This window comes from Perognathus longimembris, chromosome 16, assembly GCF_023159225.1.
Source record: "Perognathus longimembris pacificus isolate PPM17 chromosome 16, ASM2315922v1, whole genome shotgun sequence".
Taxonomy (NCBI): domain Eukaryota; kingdom Metazoa; phylum Chordata; class Mammalia; order Rodentia; family Heteromyidae; genus Perognathus; species Perognathus longimembris.
Window position 1 is genome coordinate 16,838,312 of NC_063176.1, and position 19,941 is coordinate 16,858,252.

General features: G+C 38.6%; 1 protein-coding gene across 6 annotated transcripts in view; it reads right to left on the bottom strand.

Annotated features, from left to right (window-relative positions):
• Positions 1 to 19,720, bottom strand: part of Ptpn13 (protein tyrosine phosphatase non-receptor type 13) — a 174,874-nt gene extending 155,154 nt beyond the window's left edge. For 4 of the 6 annotated variants that reach the window (XM_048364271.1, XM_048364268.1, XM_048364267.1 and 1 more), the window contains exon 1: positions 19,254 to 19,720. The gene's annotated coding sequence lies outside the window, so the exon portion shown is untranslated. The remainder of the gene's footprint in view (positions 1 to 19,253) is intronic. The other 2 variants (XM_048364270.1, XM_048364272.1) reach the window with 1 other exon arrangement.
• Between the last annotated feature and the right edge of the window lie 221 nt (positions 19,721 to 19,941).

Sequence of the window (19,941 nt, forward strand, 5' to 3'; positions counted from 1 at the left end):
CTCAGGATATCACTCTGGGCTCAATTGCTTGCTCAACTGGAGCTCCATCATTTGAGCCATACCTCCAGCCCACATTTTTGCTGGGTATTTTATGCTGCAGCTAGCTGAAAACTGTGATCTTCTAGATCTCAGCTCCTGAGTAGCTAGAATGAAAGGTTTGAGCTACCAGTGCTTCGCTTCAGGTGGCACTTTTTAGCTATACTCCCCGTGGTATGTCTATCTAGATGTGTAAAAGCCCCTTTTTGTATGGCACTAATTCCAATGATGAGGTCTCAACTTTCATGACCTTTCATTGCCTCTCCAAAGCTCCACCCCCTAATACTATTATCACTACCAGGACACCACCAAGCTGAGTAGCATTTTTTTTTTAAGAAGGTAACCTGCTGAGTTCTTTTAGTAAGTGTGGCTGAAGCACTTACATGTGATTGATTAGGCTTATGTTTACTGTTTTGCTATTTATTTTTCCACATTTTTCCCTTTTCTTCTTTTTCTGTCTTTTAAAATGTTAAAAAGTATCATCTACAGTTATCAATGCAGCTAGAAGTTCTAGATGTTCATTTTAAATTTGGTATCATTATGCTTCTGTCTGAACAATTTCTTTTAATATTTCTGGTAGTACAGAACTGCTGGTGACACATTCCTTAAGCTATTGTGTCTCATTCCAGGCTGGGTGCCGGTGGCTGTACACAGTAGACGGAGCTCTATGGATCAGTTTGAAGCCAGCCTGGGTAGGAAAGTCTGGGAGACTCTCATCTCCAATGAACTTCCAAAAAGTCAAAGTGGAGCTGTGACTCAAGTGGTAGACCACTAGCCTTGGGCAGAAAAGCTCAGGAACAGTGCCAAGCCCCAGAACCAGTACAAAATAAACAGATAAATCTTTCCTCTAATTTTGCTTTTGGAAAACATTGTCTTTGGGTAGAAAAACTTTCTTTCAGTCTTTTGAATGTATTACTATATTGTCTTCATATCTGCATTGTTTTGACAAAAAATATTTGCTCATCTTTATTCCTTGACACATAGTGTATCTGTTCTATGGTAGCTTTCAAGATTTATTTTTTTAATTTACATGCTTTACTATTTTACAGGAACCATTTAAGATGTGCCTTGGTGTAATTTTTTCCATGTTTTATATGTCTGGGACTTGTGGCAAATATGAATTTTCACTTTCTAAAAAACATCATGCAACTGGGCACCAATGTTTGACACCTGCAATCCTAGGTACTCAATGAGATCTGATAGTCCTAACTGGAAGCCAGCCTGGGCAGGAAAGTAAATGAGACTTGTATCTCTAATTAAGCAGCAAAAAGCCAGATGTGGAGCAGTGGCTCAAGTAGTAGAGCACTAGCATGGAGCACAAAAGCCCAGGGGCAGTACCCAGGCCCTGAGTTCAATCCCCAGAAGTGAGAGTAAAACAAAAACAAAAAGCATGCCTCTCCTCTTCTTCAGGGACTAAAATTTCACATGTAGTAGGCCCTTTAAAGTATCCTATAACTTACTGATGCTCTGTATACTTTTCAATCTTTGTAGATATGTTAAGTACATTATTCAGTTTTGCATTCTTACAACAAAACACCTGAGAAAATCAAGTTAAACAAAGAAAGATCTGGGTTGGCTCATAGTTTCACCAGATTCAACCCATGGCCATTTCATTTCACTTGGTTGTCTCTGGGCCATGGTAAGGGAGAAATTAAGTGGAGGCATGTGGTACAGAGGAAAAGAGAGAAGGAGGAAGAAAGGGAGAGGGGGTAAAAGGGAGGGGGAGCGAGGGGAAGAGAAGGGAGAATGAGGGGAGAGAGAGAGTGCGAGAGAGAGGAGGAAAGAGAGTTTGTCAGGAATATACCCTTCAAAAGCATGCCCCAATGACCCATATTCCCGGTCCTTCTAGTAACCCATTCAGCTATGAACTCATCAGTGGATTAAACCATTGGTGAGATTAGCACCTTTGAATCTCCTCTTAATATCACCACCTGCTAGTGGCCAAGCCTTTAACACATGAGTCTTTTAGGGGTATTTTATATCTAAGCCATAACAGTTGTGTTTTGACTTCACTTTTGAATTTATACAGTTATAAAACCTCTTTTAAAATGATTATCTTATCTGGCAATACTATCTTCTATTTTAGTTTTCATTGTTGACTTATCTTCTCAATACAGATCATATCTTTCTGCTTCTTTGCATTCCTGGAAATTTTTGGTTGGACGCTATACTGTGAATTTTATGCAGTTGGGTGAAACTGCATATGTAGATATTCTTGAATTTTGCTTAGGGATAAACTCAAATTATTGAAAAATTAGTACCTTGATCCTTTCAGGTCTTGTTTTTTTTAAGATTTGTTAGGTTTGTCCAGACGAATGCCTATTGTTCCTGTTTGGGGCAAGTTACATTTATGTGCTCTATGCAGTGCCTCATGAGTCTTATGTTTTCGTCTACCTCATGGGAACAGGCACTAGTCCAGGCCTTCTGTGAGTGCAGGAACTCTTTCCTTACTTCCTTGTTTGGTTCCTTTTCAGGTTTCAAGTAGTTTCCTCCGATGCATGTGATACTGATACACAGTTGAAAATGCAAAGGGGACACTCTGTAGACCTCTGGGTTTTCTCTCTGTAATTCTCATTCCTCAGTGTTATGCTTTGCTAACTCCTCAGACTTCCAGCTCCACCTTCTGAACTCTTGAGTCCAGCGTTCTCCAGCTTCTCTCCTACATGCTACATCCTGGAAATTCTCCCAAGGTAGCCATAAGGCCATCTTGTTCCTATCTTATCTTTCATTATCTGATGTTCTATGTACTAAAAATTGCTTCAAGTATGTATTTTGTTCATATTTCACTTGCTGTAGGCAGGGGGTAAATTTCAACACAGTTATTCCGTCATGACTAAAAGAATTTTCATTAGATTATTATATTTATTTCTCTGCAATAAACCACAGCAAATGGCATCTCAGTTGATAGACTGGGGTCAAATTTTATATGATTAAGAGGTTGCCCCTCTAGATTATTTCTGTGGGTCTTTCATTAGCATCCTTAAAGGCAGTCATTCTTCTACTTAAAAAGCACACTTGAAAGAAATAGTATTAAGGCAAAGGCATTTTAGTGCTATGGGGAAGAATGTCTGGAAGTTTGTGTAGCTAGGTTAAGACACAAAGTGATTTTCCTTCTCTAGAGTTTCTGTAGGAAGAATTTTTCTGTTCTAATTCTTGCAAATGAAAAGAACACTCATGGGGAGATGGAGACAGCAAGATGATGTGAAGGCAGGAAAAGTTAAGAATAGTAGGCCCTATAAAGGAATGTTAATTATAAAATTCATAAAATATCATAATGGCTGGAGGCATGGCAAGTGGTAAATACAGGCTTAGCAAGTGTGTGGCCATGAGTTCAAACCCTAGCACCATCACAAATTAATTAACAGAATCCTGAAAAACAGGAATCTGATACATTTACAGGTAACATACCAACCTCTGTAATTTTCAGGAGCTATCTTGTAGTTTGCTTCTTTGTTTTTTCTCCATAAAAGTTCAAAATTTAGCAGGATGCTGAAGTGAAGTATTAACTGAAATGATACCTAGAATCATTATTACCACTATTATTCCCTAATAAACGTTAAGCTCATGTCAATAGAAGGCTAAGCTAGTACAAGGCACAGATTGCCCACTGGTGGACTATGGGCTTTCTTGGCATTTTTTGTTTGGTCTGCAGAGTAATGGTTAACACCATATTTTGCAAAATTGTGGATTTGTCGCCAATACAAATGAGGAGACTTAAAAAATTAGGAGAGATTACATACAAAAGTCTTGAAGAAAAAAACTGCAGAACTCAAAGTAAGTAGTAGAGATCCATGTTAGCTAGAGTCTGACTTCTTAAATTCACACAATTATTTTCATTTCTACTCAAATTTCTTTTGCTCTTCTAGGCTTTCTCTGCCCCTCTAAACATTCAGGATAATAATACCCGATTTGGAGTGTATATATACTAATGCCCCAAGAATTAATTTGTATTCTTAGCAAGAAAATAAAAACGCAGCGTAATTTCTTTAAAAGGGAGATAGAATTCCTAGAAAGATTAACAAAAAAAGGGTACATGTTTTCTGCCAAAAGAAGGAAAATGGTATTTGGGACTTTTTTTTTTTCTTAATTATAGATTCCGGAGGATCCAGAAAGTATTTTTGTTTCTTGTTTTGTTTTTTGAGATAAGATCTCACTAGATAACCCAGGCTAGCTTTGAACTCATGATCCTCCTGCCTCCACCTACTGAGAGCTGGTATTATATGTTTGTGCCATCACACCAGGATCTCAACATCACATCAGGACCCCAAAGGTTTATCTTATTTATTCATTCGTTCATTTATTTATTTATTTATTTATTTATTTATTTATTTATTTATTTATTTATTTATTTATTTATTTATTTATTTATTTATTTATTTATTTATTTATTTATTTATTTATTTTTGGCCAGTTGTGGGGCTTGAACTCTGGGCCTGGGTTCTATCCCTGAGCTCTTAACCTCAAGGCTAGTGCTCTACCACTCGAGTCATAGTGCCACTTCCGGTTTTCTGGTGGTTAATTGGAGATAAGAGTCTAAGGGACTTTCCTGCCCAGGCTGGCTTTGAACCAGGAACCTCAGATCTCAGCCTCCTGAAAAGCTAGGATTACAGGTGTAAGCCACTGGCGCCTGGCAAGTTTATTTTTGTAACAAGCTCACAGGTAATCTAGATATAAGTTATGTTTGAGAACCATACTATACCCTCTATTTACCTGTATTTCAATGAAAAACAGTGCAAATAGTTGAAGTGATGTTATGAGAAAATTGTGTTCTGGCATATCTTTCTTCTAGAACTGTATTTAAGAAGGAAAAAATATAAACCCAGTACATAATAAGAACAAATCTAAATTTAGTCTTCCATATTCATGCTTAAAGTCAAAGAAAAAAAATATATATATATACCTAACTTCTTTGCATCCTCATATTTTATAAGGGAACTGAAATAGATTCAAGTTATCATTTAAAGGGAAAATAATCCAAGTTCAGTTGTATTCAGAATTTGTCAACCATAGGTAAAATAAAAAAATCAATTTAAGAGCAATGTTAATACACTGAAATTTGTTTTTCCTACTAATCGATTTTTAACTGCTGATAACAAATAGGATTAGTGATAAAAAATGAGAATATTTTGACTGATGAGGTCCTTTAAGTAAAAAGGCAAGCAAAAAACAAAGGAGTGTTATTTAGCATAGAAAAGAAAAAAAAGAAATTTTTAGTTGTAAAAATTTTTTCAAAGGCTTCATACTTTTTATCATATTAAGAAGGTACATATAAAAAATGTATGCACTGCCTCACATATGAAACTGCAACCCCTCTGTATATCACTTTGACAATAAGGAAATAAACTTTAAAAAATCATTAATTTTTTTAAAAAGAAGGTAGAGATAGTTTCATGGGAGGAAAGACTAAACATCAATTGGCATGTCCTTATTGTTTTCTCCTGGCTTTGGTGACATTATGGAAATGAAAGATACAGAAAAGCACCCCAGAGAGGGAAGATAATACAGAAAAATGATTTTACTTTTCAGTCTCTTAATACATTTTCAACTTTGTACAAATACACAAGTTTTAACTACTCTAAACCTTAAGATACTTTAAAATACTAAGACAGACTATATCTACTATAATAAAATCTGTACAACTCATGCTCTTCAGTGGACAGCAGAACTTTTACTTTAAAAAATGTCCTATAGTACTACTTCCATATGGACTCAGTATATAACTCTTCGGTGCAAAAAATGAGAGAAAGATCATGAACAGTTGAAGGAAACGGTTAAAAGTGACGTTAATTTATTGTCTCAAAAAGCCTTAGTACATAAATACACTTGTCCAAATGTCAGCCAACTATACTATGAATGAATTTTAAAGCCATACAATAAACTACAATTTAGAAACTCTTGTAGTCCTCCTATTAGACACTCTTTATCCTGCCACATTCAAAGCATCCAGGCCTAGTGAAAGACTTGATTCAAAGAAGAAGAAAAGAAACTTTGTTTGCAAGTCACTAGCAGTCTGGGGCTCTGTTAATAACAGCTGTCAATGAGGATTTTTCTTTTATTTTTTTCTTTCTTTCATTCTCTTTTTTTGTGAGGTTTGAACTCAGGGTTGTGTACATGCAAGACAGGCAGTCCATGTGACTTACATATCCAGCCCTTCCTGCATCAGGATATTTTTCAAATAGGTTTGCTTTTATGCCAGGGTGAGTGGAGACCATGATCCTCCCACTTAAGCTTACCCTGCAGCTGGGAGGAAAGTCCCACATCATCATGCTCAGCATTTGGTTGAAATGGGGGATCTCAAAAACTTTCTATCTGTGTTGGCCTTGCAGCATAATCCTTCTAGTTGTTAGTCTCCTCAGTAGTTTCCAGTACAGAAATCAACCACTTATCCTTTGCCATACCAACCAGTTTTTAATTTTAAGGAACTTTTTTTCAGGTATCAGAGTTTGAATTGAGAGTCTCACACTATCTCAGCTTTGCTTGCCTGGCTGACACTCTACCACTTGAGCCATACTACCAGTTAAAGAACCATTTTTAAATGTACGTAGCATGGAATGGAAACTTGGTTATAAACTGCCCTTAAGAGCACATATTTATTAATAAGTTCTTCTAACCCTGATCCAAAAGTTAGACATGATGGTCACTATTAAAATATCTAGTGTGTAATGTCTAAGTGCAAAGGACTTGGAAATTTGGGGTCCAAGGCTGGCTCTCCCACATATAACCTATGTTACTCTGTTAAGTTAGTTAACATAAACTTTGTCGTATGTTTCACAACTGTAAAAATAGAGAAAGTACTAGCATGTACCCTAAGGTTGTTTCGAGGAAGTATGTTTTTACCACATTAAGCAGTATATCGCATAAGTATATACTATTCTTAATTACTATTACCTAAATATCATCATCAAATGGCCGCCCAGCCTTAAGTATGTCTGATATACCTAATGAAAGAACTGGCTAAAATAATACAATACTTGGTAATTTGTGTGAATCTCCTCTACATTAAATAATAATAATAAATCCTAAGGACTGGAGATGTAGTTCAGTGGTAGGGTGCTTCCATTTTGATTCCCAGCAACAAGAAAAGAAGGAAAGAAAGGGAAAAGGAAACAGAAAAAAAGAAGAGAAAAAGAAAAGAGTCCCTTGTGTGGAGTATCATAACTCAACTGTTTCTCAACTCTTCACAATAGTTTGATTTCCCTTACAGATCAATGGGGATACTTTTTGCTATTATTAGATGAAAGTGTTCAAAAACAAAGAAAACCAAAGAGTAGGGTTACAATCTTGCTTTATTTACTAAGTTTTGCCTTTTTATTGAACATTGTATTTTCTCATCACTCTAATTTTTGCTCATCACAAAATCCACTGTAAAAATTCGGAATACTTTAAATTCTCTTTGCTAGGCTATTTACATTGCTTCCAATTTTATAACTCTACAGTTAGTACTGTAGCAAATATTGGAATATATTTATGAGTTTTCAAAATGTCACTTTTTATCTTTACACAAAAGTTTTTTGGTTTTTGGTTTTGGGTTTTTTTTGCCAGTCCTGGGCCTTGGACTCAGGGCCTGAGCACTGCCCCTGGCTTCTTCCCGCTCAAGGCTAACACTCTACCACTTGAGTCACAGCGCCACTTCTGGCCATTTTCTGTATATGTGGTGCTGGGGAATCGAACCCAGGGCTTCAAGTATACGAGGCAAGCGCTCTTGCCACTAGGCCATATACAACTCACTGCTGTTAAAGACTGTAGGTGACATGGAAGTAGAAGAACATTAAAGTGACAGAAGAGTATGTGTGTGCGCGAGTATGTGGGAGAGCAAGCATGGGGGAGAGAGAAATCAAAGAAAAATGTAGCACAAGCTATTTAAAAGCACACGACAACCTCCTAAGTATAGGTTCCAAATTAAAGTCTCATATTTCCCATGCAAACTGAAGACATGTGTATCATGCCTGGCTCCATACATGTCAAATTCTTTTTTTTTTTTCTCAAATTTTTATTATCAAACTGATGTACAGAGAGGTCACAGTATCATACGTTGGGCATTGGATACATTTCTTGTACTGTTTGTTGCCTTGTCCCTCATGCCCCCCTCCCTCCCCCTCCCTCCCCCCTTTTCCCTCCCCCCCCAGGTGTTCAGTTCTCTTACACCAAACAGTTTTGCAAGTATTGCTTTTGTAGTTATTTCTCTTTTTTTACCCTGTGTCTCTCAAATTTGGTATTCCCTTTGAATTCTTAAAAGACCTGGTACACAGTAAATATTGCAATAGAATCTTATCATTGTAACCATTTTCAGTATTCACTTATGTGGTTTGATGGACAAAATAAATATATAGACTTATACTGTATATATAAATTAACCTTGTTAGGTTATACAGAGAGTATATAATATCATATTTACAGCCTTGCAACTGAGCTTTCAAGTATTTCTCAAGTAGTATAAAAAGCTAATTATAAAAATGGAGATACAGGAGTAACAAACAATGGGAATATGAAGAGGAGGATGAATCTGTTCCAAGTATATTGTATATATATACAGAAATATTTCTTTAAACACACATATATATGTTAACTGAAACTTTTTTAGACATGCTAAGTGAATACCATACTAACATTACATTCTCAGGGTTTGTTTTTTTTTTCTTAGAAAAAACTGGCAACATAAACAGCAGAAAAGAATAACGGCCAACATGACACACATCTTGTTTGTCAAGGCAGGGACAGTCATCCATATTATCTGTCTACTTAAGATGCTATTTTAAGCCTATGCTAAATTGTATAGCTATTTAACAATCGACTAATTGATGTTAGGCAAGTATCTGTTAATAAGCCAAGGAGTTTCACAATGCTTTTCTCTGGAATTAAAAATGTAAATATCAAGTTCTGAGTGGGTAATAACTCTAAATGTGATCCGTGATTTGTATCACAATTGATGGTACACTAAACAGCTTATCTGAGTTTAAGATGGAAAGCTGAGATTCACTTCAAAACTTTTTGTAGATACTAAGTGGAATGCTAATTACTAAAAGAAAGTTACAGGGCTGGGAATGTGGCTTAGAGAGTGCTTGCCTAGCATGCATGAAGCCCTGGGTTCAGTTCCTCAGCACCACATAAACAGAAAAAAAAAAAAAGAAAGGCAGGAGTGGTGCTGTGGCTCAAGAGGTAGATCGCTAGTCCTGAGCAAAAGAAGCTCATGGGGCAGTGCCTAGGCCCCGAGTTCAAGTCCCAAGACTAGCAAAAAACAAAAGAGTTACTCTGTATAGTCAAAACATCTTGTAGAAAACATTGCCAATTAATTTTAAGCTTTGAATCTTACTGTTTATCATAATAAACAAATAAATATAAAGGCCACTTTATGCTTATCAACGTAATGGTAAATTAAAACCCACTACGATAGTATAGTTTTTAATCAACAGGGTAAGATTTTGATTTAAACAATTTGCTGAATTTGTAGGTTGCTCTGGAAAACTGCATGCTCATTCCAAGACACTTAATGGTATCTTCAACGCTCAGCTCAGCAAGCTCTGTTCCCAATTTGAAGCTGCTAGTGACAACAGAATAAACCTTATTGTACTTAGTGTTTTACAATATACAATGGTTTCCTTCCTGTGAGTGGTGTTTCTTTTTTCTTCCTTTGAATTACTTTAATTAATGAACAAATGGGCTTCAAGTCAATACATAAACTTATGTGTGCAATGCATATTAATCAGTGTCACCCTTTCCATCCCTCCCTCATTTATTCCCTTAACTTTCTTTCCTCCAAAACAGAATTTCCTGTATTTTTCCTCCTTGAGAAAAATCTCTAATGAAATCCTTTTGTTTCCCTCTTAATTTTGAAATAATTTGCAGTTTTTTAATTCATATGGAACTTTTTTTCAGTAAAATAATAGCATTTTTAAATGAAGACCAAAAAAGAAAGTAATCTTAAATTATCTTTGTACATACAATTTAGAAAGACATTTATTCTTTGCCTGACATGGAGGTAGGTATATTGATAAAGATAAAAGGTTGTGACCTATAAGCTAGGAGAGCAGCAAATCTTTTGGTCTTTGTGGTTTTAGCACCACCAGGCACCATCCAGCTCCATTTAGATAGAGATCTAAGGAAGTCATAGAAGGCAGAAAATCGGGCTTTGTTATCTATTAAAACAAATGTTTTCACCCTATCAAGAGGCACTTGGGCTTCTCACAGGATATTTGGGAATTGACCATCTGGGGCTCAACTAGTGGGAACCCAGGTATCCTTAACCCTCAGAAACTGCCAGTTTGGATCTCTTGCCCTCCCCTCACACACCCCCAACACTCTCATGAGAGAGGGGCAGGCAAGCCTGTCCCTCAGTGTGACCCCTTCTTCGGACATCTGGCTTTTCAGTGCTCTGGGGTTCTCCACTCCAGTGGGTGTGTTTTTAACGTAGATTTTAAGGTTTGGGTAGGAACCCTTTTTTCTTTCTCTTTTTCATCTTATCTCAGGATACAGAAAAGAATCTGGGTAGCACATCTAGTCCAATACTTGAGAAGTATAATTAGTTTAAAGAAGAAACAAAAGACATTCAAAATAAAGTTAAATTTGTATTGTTTATAAAACATTTGTGACTGTTGCTATTTCAGTAGCCAAAAATACTGTGAACATTTTTTTTTTGCCTATTTCCTTATTTCCCACATATTCCAAGATAGCTGGCACATTTACCTACTTAGTATCCTTTAAACTGTTTACCTTTTTCTGTTCTGTGTCCCCTACTTATGCTGGCTAAAAAGATCTTACAAAGCCGGAAGTGGAGCTGTGGCTTAAGTGGTAGAGTGCTAGCCTTGAGCACTAAAGCTCAGGGACAGTGCTCAGGACATGAGTTCAAGCCCTAGGACCAGCGCGCGCGCACACACACACACACACACACACACACAGCAATTTGAAAAGCAAAGCACTGGCACTAGTTTTCTAGACAAAGTTTAAATTAGTAAGGCTAAAGTCTGGTGATGAAAGATAAGCCATTTTTGTCTCTGCATTATTGTCAGATTTCTCAGGCTATTCTAACCCCAAGTCCTCTAGCAGCAGAAAGAAGTAAAATGTAAAGAATTCTTATGCACTACAATGGTGATATATATATAATCATTTATGCTTACAATTCAAAATTGATGGCTATAAAACAAACATGTATTATTTCCACTTTACAAAACAGACTCACAAAATTTAAGTTATTTACCCAAAATTACTCCATTAAAAAAGCCTCAAACTCAGATGGAGAACTACCTAAGTTCAAAATGTGAACTCTTCTACTATAAAGTCCTTCCTAACATGTTTGAAACCATGACTATCTGGATTCAGTTTTCACAAGAGGTAAATATTTACAAATGAACATAGGCAGACAGTTTTGTTTTGCTAAAAGGTTAATACTAACTCAACTTAGCATTTTAACAGTAGAAATCAAGTACTAACAAAGCAAAAACCTCCAAAATACCAAATAATCTTAATGGTCATGAACAAGCTTCCATACAGTGTAATTTCAGTGTGCCAATTATTTGCTAGCTCCTCATGTGCCACATTCTATAATGCTAGTTCTTGAAAGGCTGAGGCAGGAGGATCATGAATTAGAGGCCAGTTTGATCTACATTGCAAGTTCCAAGCCAGCCTATAATACATACTAAGGCTCTGTCACAAAACAAGGTAAAACAAATTCCACCAAACCAGAAGCGACCAGATATTACAAAGTCTAGAATAAGCCAGATGCAAGTGGCTCATGGCTATAATCCTGGCTACACAGGAGACTAAGATTTGAGTATCCTAGTTCAAAGCCAACCCAGGCAGAAAAACCCATGAGGCTCTTACCTCTAATTAAGCATCAAAAAGCCAGAAGTGGAGTCATAGCTCAAGTGATAACATGCAGGCCTTAGGCAAAAATGCTCAGGGACAGCATCCAGGTCCTATATTCAAGCCCCAGTACCAACACAGACACATAGACACAGACACAGACAGACAGACACACACACATGCCTCATAACATTATTACATATAATATAACTGCATTATTAATTATATAATATATTGTAATTATATCATATGTAAACATACTGTAGTTATATAATTACATACATGTAATATGCCTAGTTTTTTGTTTTGTGGTAACAAATTTCTAGCAAAAAATTACAATTCTAAACTTCCCTTATAATAGGCATGGCTAAACCACAAAGAAAGCACTGGTAAGGCTTTCATCTTTTTGTAAGGATCTGATTAAGCTGCAGGGCATAATTTTTTAATAGATTTCCTACTTCTTCCATATTCTCTCTACTTTGAAAGGGCATTTTTAAATTGAATTCTGGAAGCCATACGGCCATTTTGAGGATGAAAGACATTCATCTCAGAAAAGCAGATATCTGAGTTTACTGTCATGCCTTGAAGCTACCACAGGGGTTGTGGAGGGTTGCTTACACCTGATCTCTGATAGAAGAGAAAAGAAATTCCAACCTTTGTCAGGTCACTTGTTATTGTGATACCCAGTAAAATTTGTAATTGCTACAAGACTGCAGTAGTGTTTGAGTGAGCAAAATGAGTATCTAAGCAGTATGGAGATATGTCCCCTTTGTCTATTACAGATATGCCTGGTAGAAGACCTAGCAGAGACTAGGAATTCATGAGCAAGAAACAATGAAAACAACAGAAATGGTGTACAAATGTGGTTAAGAGAGCCTAGATTCACCATTACATATTTACTGCTACTAGCAAACTCTCCAATGGTGTGGCTCATCAACAGTGGATACTTTAATATCCCTTTAAAAGCAAGGATGGTATCTATTTTTCAATCAACAAAATCTGAAAATTGCTTTGAAGTTAGAAGTAGCTTTAATGTGTGTAAATAAACCTAGAGAAGCTGGGACTATGGCCTAGTGGCAAGAGTGCTTCCCATGCATACATGAAGCCCTGGGTTCAATTCTTCAGCACCACATATATAGAAAAAGGCACATATATAGAAGTGGCGCTGTGGCTCAAGTGGCAGAGTGCTAGCCTTGAGCAAAAAAAAAAAAAAAAAAGCCAGGGACAATGCTCAGGCCCTGAGTTCAAGCCCCAGGACTGGCAACAAATACAAATAAATAAATAAACCTGGAGAGATACTCAGAGGCAGTATTACTTTAAAACAGCTTAGATTAGTCTTTGATCACACATTGTGATATAGTGTGACTATATAAAAATATTTTCTTTCATTTAAACACTGAAGGACATTCCCATTAATCTTAACATTGGAGAATAACATGTTCTAGATTTTTCATTGTGATTCTAAAAGGTATATGGTATAACAGCAATAAACATAGAAGAATATGTCTGTTTGATTTATAACTAAAGTTACAGTGTTGCTGGCTTGATGTAGTATCACATACTTTGTTTTTCATTTTTCTACTACTTAAAGCAGTACCAGAATTTAAGGTTCCAAGTGAACACAACTGAATAGAACATAGTTTTATCTAAGTTAGATTTGACATATGAACATTTCTGACCTAAAATTCCATATTTATTGTAATGAAGTTTTCAACTTTTCAGGTTTATTTCAAATAGCTATTCTACTGCATAAAATGCTTAGAAAACTAAGATAGGTTATAAATTCATTTTTTGAACTAGACATAGAAAACAGTATCAGAATAAATTTAAACAGAAATTATATACCAGTTCAAGTCAGGAATAGGAAAGCTATGACATGAAAGAAGGAAGTAATTAATGAATCAATGAATTTAATTATTAATTTGTTTCAATTGAACTAATCAGTTCATCAAAATTTGAACTCACTGTTCAAAGATACTGATTATTGTCCTCTTTAAAAAACTTAACTAACCTGCCCTAAAAAATAAATAAATAAACTTAACTACATTATTTTTTCAGAGGAAATATCTAACCACATGAGAGCTAGATAATTAAGAATCCCTAAATATTTAAATGTCTATTTTAGTTATATTTTTCTAGATATTTAAAAATAAATCACAGTGCTAAAAATAACTCAGTTTCTCTTTTATTAGTGTAAATTAATTATACAAAGGGGTTTCATCGTGATCTTCCCATATATGCATACTATATTCTTCAATTAAATTCATCCCATTACTTTAACCCCTTCCTTTCCTCTTTAAATTTTTAGTGGGTTTCACTATAGTATTTTATACACATATCTGAATATTATATATATGACGTATATAATGTACTTTGATCAACTCATTTTCCATCAACCTCTCCTTTTCCTGTCCTATTTCCTGCTGATTCCCTTGCCAAATAGTCCCTATGTCTTACAATCATTAGGAACTAATTTCTTTTTTTAAAAAATCTTAAGGAAGGAAGGAGAAAGAGAAAGGAAAGAAGGAAGGAAGGAAGGGAGGGAGGGAGGGAGGGAGATGGTGGGAGGGAAAGACAGAGGGAAAGGAAAGAAGGAAAGGAACGAGAGAGGAAGGAAGGAAGGAAGAGAGGGAGGGAAGGACATAGAAAGGAAGGAAAGAAGAAAGAAAAGAAAGAAGGGAATAGCAGAGGAAGGAAGGAAGGAAGGAAGGAAGGAAGGAAGGAAGGAAGGAAGGAAGGAAGGAAGGAAGGAAGGAAGGAAGGAAGGAAAGGTGGGTCAAGCCCTATGACTGACCAAAATGAAAGAGAAAGGAAGAGAGGAAGAAAGGTAAGAAGGAAGGAGTAAACAAAGAGAAAGAAAACAGGAGAAAAAAAGAACTAAGGGGAGAAACATGAAGACACAGAAATGGTGCTGGGTGTGGTGGTGCATACCTATAATCCTCAGAAGGCTGAGTCCTGAATTCATGGCCAGCTTGGAAAAAAAAAAAATATTCAAACACCATCTACCAAGAAAGGATATTTTTAATTTTATTTTTGCTCTCCTTTATACTCAAAACAAACTAAACCAATAAAACCTTGATTAAAGCACATCATTTTTTTTTATGAGAAGATGCAGGTAGGAAGAATTTTATAGTTCTTTCTTCTGTGTTTCATTAATTAGCAAGTGGCAAACTGGTTAAATTCAATGACATAGTGTCACTTTCTAACTATAAGATCTTTTCCTTATTCCCTCCATCCCAAGGAAATGCTTTCTCTTGTAAGGAAAACAATAGTCTCTCTTGCATCTGTTCATCTTAAAATTAATAAGAGCTCTGCACCAGTGGATCACGCATAGAATTTTAGCTACTTAGACTGAGACATGAAAGATTGGGATTTGAATCCAGCCAGATTCCATTTGATGATGACTCCAACTTCAATTTACCAGCAGCAACATGCTGGACTGGAGGCATGGCTCAAGGGGTAGAGTGCCAGCTTATGAGCACAGGCACATACACACAAACCCACCCCACCCCCAGAAAAAAAAAAGAAAGTTATAAACGTTTTCTGTCAAAATTTTTGAACTTGTTATAAGAATCCCCATGTGGAAACAAAAGAGAAGGAGGGGTGGGGGACTTTCTCCAAAGAAGGAAAATCTTTCAAGTCTTGAGCGGAAATGGTGTCTATTGTTATTTTCAGTATTTGGAACATTACATTTCCAAAAGCTTAAGTTTTGCAGTATATAAGGGCAATTAAGCCATTTACTTTTAGACCCAGAGCATACTGATGTAAATAACAAAAACAAAGACAACTAAGTGAAGTAAGTTAGGCCCAAAGAGACCAGTGTTTGCTCTCATATGTGGAAACTACATCTAAATTATAAACATAGATGAAAACATAACACTTTAGTGGAAGACATTATTAATGATTTACGAACAAGAAAAGTAAACACAAAGAAGTTCTTCAGGATTTAGACACTAGGTAGAGGTCATTTAGGTACATCTTTATCTCTTCAAGAAAGAAATACTCCCTTTTGGCAACTTGGATTTTTTTTTCTTCACATTTTTCCATTGTAAAACCAAAAGATAACAAAAAGAATAGGAAGAATTAGGATTCAATAGTAGAGAATAGGATAAAGCAAATTTGTTCAAGCAAGTACTAGAATTAGTCCCTGCTCTTAAACTTCTTATGCATCTCATAAGAAACTGCAAAAAACACTTGAAGTTTAGGGATCAGAAGTATACCGGCCTAGATATTAGATCTTTTAGGAGTTTCTGGGGATTTTATAAGAAATTAAACAAACTTCACAAACCATTAGTATTAGTCACACATTTGGGAGCCACTTTGAGAACAGAAGCTTATTCAGGAAGCTAGAAAAGAAGAAGGATCTTAAAGATATTTTCATTTTTTCCCCAACCTCAAAGGATTATTGGAACTCTTCCTCTGAATGCAGCTTACACACCACACTTAGATATGACATACTTGCAAAAAGCATGGAATTGTAACTTTAGGTCATTAGAAGTCATGTTAAAATGCTCATTAAAAGATGTCTTTTCTAAAATCCAGTTTCTGAGTTGACAAATATTAATTTTCGAATTTAGAGAGAAGTTTTCAGGGGAAGAGGGGGAAGAATTCAGCAACAGGTTCCCCACCCTTGCCCTCAACACTGACATTTCTGTTTTGGGATTCTTTCCTTAAACCCCTACATTTACTCAAATAGTTACACTTTGTTTAATCAGAGGCCTAATAGAATACATTCAACTTGCTACTCAAATTAATGGTACTTCTTCACTGAAATTTCACTTTTTTTTTCTAGTTGTGGTTTTACCACCCACGCACTCAGCTTATTGCTCACAGTTGGTGCTCTACCACTTTAGTCATATCTCCAGTCTAACTTTTAGCTAGTTTTTCTGAAAATGAAATCTCAAGGACTTTTCTTCCTGAGCTGGCTCTGAACCACAAACTCCAGGATCTCAGTCTCTTGAGAACATGACCACAACCCCCTAACACCTAGCTTGCCCAAACAAATTGTAGAGAATATGTTGACAAGGAGAAACTGCTAAATGCCCTGATTTAGTATATGGTGGTACTTTTTTTCTATTTCAAGTAGTAGTGTTATTTGATTCAACTAAAAAAATGTATGTTATTGAATAGGTACACACTTTGTCAGAAGCAGAGGGGGACGACTAGGAAAAGAAACCCTAGTTTAGCTCTTTTAGTCCTTTCCTTCAATACTTTAGGGATTGCTCAGAAGTATAAGCTAGAAAAAAAAGATATACATCCAACTGATATTCAAGAAGCTACAAAGTTCCCCTATCCAATCCTTAGCCTACTAGAATTGAGGTAAAGCATGACCTTTTCTTAAAGAATAAATTTCATTCACTTAATGATAAACACTAGGGCTTGGACATAGCTAAGTGGTAAAACACCTGCTTGTCATGGACCATGTTCTAGGATTGCTCCTCAACACTGCAAAAACACAACAAATAAGGGCTGGGAATATGGCCTAGTGATAGAGTGCTTGCCTGGCATACATGAAGTCCTGGGTTCAATTCCTCAGCACCACATATATAGAAAAAGCCAGAAGTGGTGCTGTAGCTCAAGAGGTAGAGTGCTAGCCTTGAGCAAAAAGAAGCCAGGGACAGTGCTCAGGCCCTGAGTTCAAGCCCCAGGACTAGCAAAAAACAACAACAACCAAAAAAAAAAAAACCCACAACAAATAGAAAAAGAAAAAAAGAACACCTACAACCTACTCTTCCCACAAGCAATTGATTAGCCACTGCTCTCAAAGGAACTCCTGCATTTAAGAGTCATAATACTCCTGCAGTAATAATTGTGATAATGATGATGGTGATGTGTGTGTGTTACTACAAGTAAGCATGAAAAGAAACACATTTTGTAAGCTGGTAATCATCCTGAAAAATAATAGGTTTTACATGCTAGAAAAAAAATTGGTGGGACAAATGTAAATTCAATGATAAATTTACTTAATGGTAGAGCAAATGTTGGCTCTAGTGGTAAACGGGAAACACACTATAAGTTTAGTCCCTTTCTTAATAACTAACCTTAAATGTTTATTTTTAATGCAGATTTGCCCTCTCCCCACACATACTCCCACAAAGCCTCATGATCATCAAAGCCAGAACAAAATGTAATGAAAACAGTTGTAACAAACAGCATTGGATGATAAGGTAGTTAACCTTATGAACTCACTACTACAGGCACAACCTTAACTTTAAAAAGTGTCAAGTGATATTAAAATAATTTGTATCATAGCACCACTATCAGCAGCCAATGAAAATGTAACAAGTTTTCCCCCTTGACCCTGTCAACCCAGTTGTCAAGAAGTTAAAAATAGCAAGTACTGTTTCATAATATGACAACTTTATTTTTTCCATCCTTTAACACATTCTACAGATACAAAACTAAAATCTTGCTAATTCGTTTTCCAGCGTCCTTCAACCCACGTATCAGGATGGCCCACATTTTGTTTGGATCCCGCCTTGAAAACAAACCTGATTGCCCCATTTTCTGAGAGGTAAACTCAGCTCCAGGCAGCTCCCTATGAAGTCACTGCGTTTGTTGTTGCAAAGATGCAATTAAACGAAAATGACACAAGGCTGTCTATCTAAGAGATTAGGTGTGGAAGTGTGTGGTGGTGGTGATCACAGACCTCGGGGACCAAAGAAAACTGTGTTCCTTAGATTGTTCTTAGTGATCATCTGGGTTCCCCCTTCTGCAATCTATTCTGGACGGAAGGAAATTAAACTTCCTAGGAATGTTCTTAAACTTTTCTTTCTGCATTTACGGGATCCGGTAAGGACCAATGAGTCGGGTGGGGGGGGGGGGAGGGGGGCGGTAAGTGTGAACTCAGTCAAAGGAGAAGAAAAGCAATAAGGGAGGTTGCAGCCGGCAGCGTCTCTCTCGGCCCCCCTTCCCGCCCTCCCCACCCGCCGTGCCCCGATCGCGAACACAGACACATTCTTCTGGGCGGCCTCTAACCACACTATCCCCCACAATCATTCACAGAAATGAGAAACAGACTCCGGGAGCCCTTCCCAGAGCGCGCACGGGGCAGAGCTGTCTGTACAGGCACGGCGGGACGATGTCATCCCCGATTACCCCACAGTCCCTCCCTCACCCCTCGGGGGCTGCGGGGAAACCTCGCCCCATCCTCCCCCGGCCCAGCCGGCCCACCCTCCGCCCTCGGCGCGAAGCGAATCCAGATCCCACCCACCAAGCGCCCGGAGAAGTTCGTGCAACCGGGGCGGCGGAGGCTGGGCTTAGGGGCCGGAGAGACGGCTGGGGCGGGGGGTGGGGAGGACGGAGAAGAGGACGGAGAGGAGGACGGAGAGGAGGAGGAGGAGGAGGAGGAGGCCGGAGAGGAGGAGGGCGAGGAGGGCGCGCGGTGTACTTTGGCGCCTCCCCACCGAGGTCGTCCTTACCGGCTCGTCGGGACCCCAGGTCCGGCTACTGGCGCGCGGGGCGCGGGCTGCGGGAACGCGGCTTCCAGGCGGACCGTCGGCAGCCGCGGCGGGCGCGGAAAGCCACCACCTTTTCTCCCCCGAGGGGCAGCGGGCTGGGGCCGGAGGAGCAGAGCGAGGAGCCTCGGGCAGGGGCGAAGAGCAGCAGCATCTCCCCCGCCGCCGCCACGCCTTGGAAACGGCCCCGGGCGGGCGACCCTGGCCGGCGGCCTGACCGCGAGCCGGGCGCTCACGTTCCGCCGTCCGACGGTGCTCCGCGCCCCTTTCCACAACTTCGTCGTAACCCTCGGGCGCGAGCGCCTCTGCGCTGGCGCCTCAGCGCTGACCGCCGGCTCCGAGCGCGGCCGGGGCGCCCGAGGCGGACGGAAGAACTGAGGCGCGCGGCTGCCCGGCACCTCGGAGACCTCGAGGGACGGGGATCATGGTGTGTCACCCTCGCCCCGGAGCGGCCGCCCCAGCTCCGCGCACTCCGGGAAGCTCCGCCTCCGGCGGCCGCGCCGACCCCGCCCCTCGTCCTGTCACTCATCGCCTCCCCGGCTCTGGGTGGACGGCGCGTCTCCGACCCCGCGCTCTTCTCCACTTCATTGGCTGGCCTGGGCTTTCGGCCACGCCCCCTCCCAGGGGACGAGGTCGCCGGGGAGACGAGAGC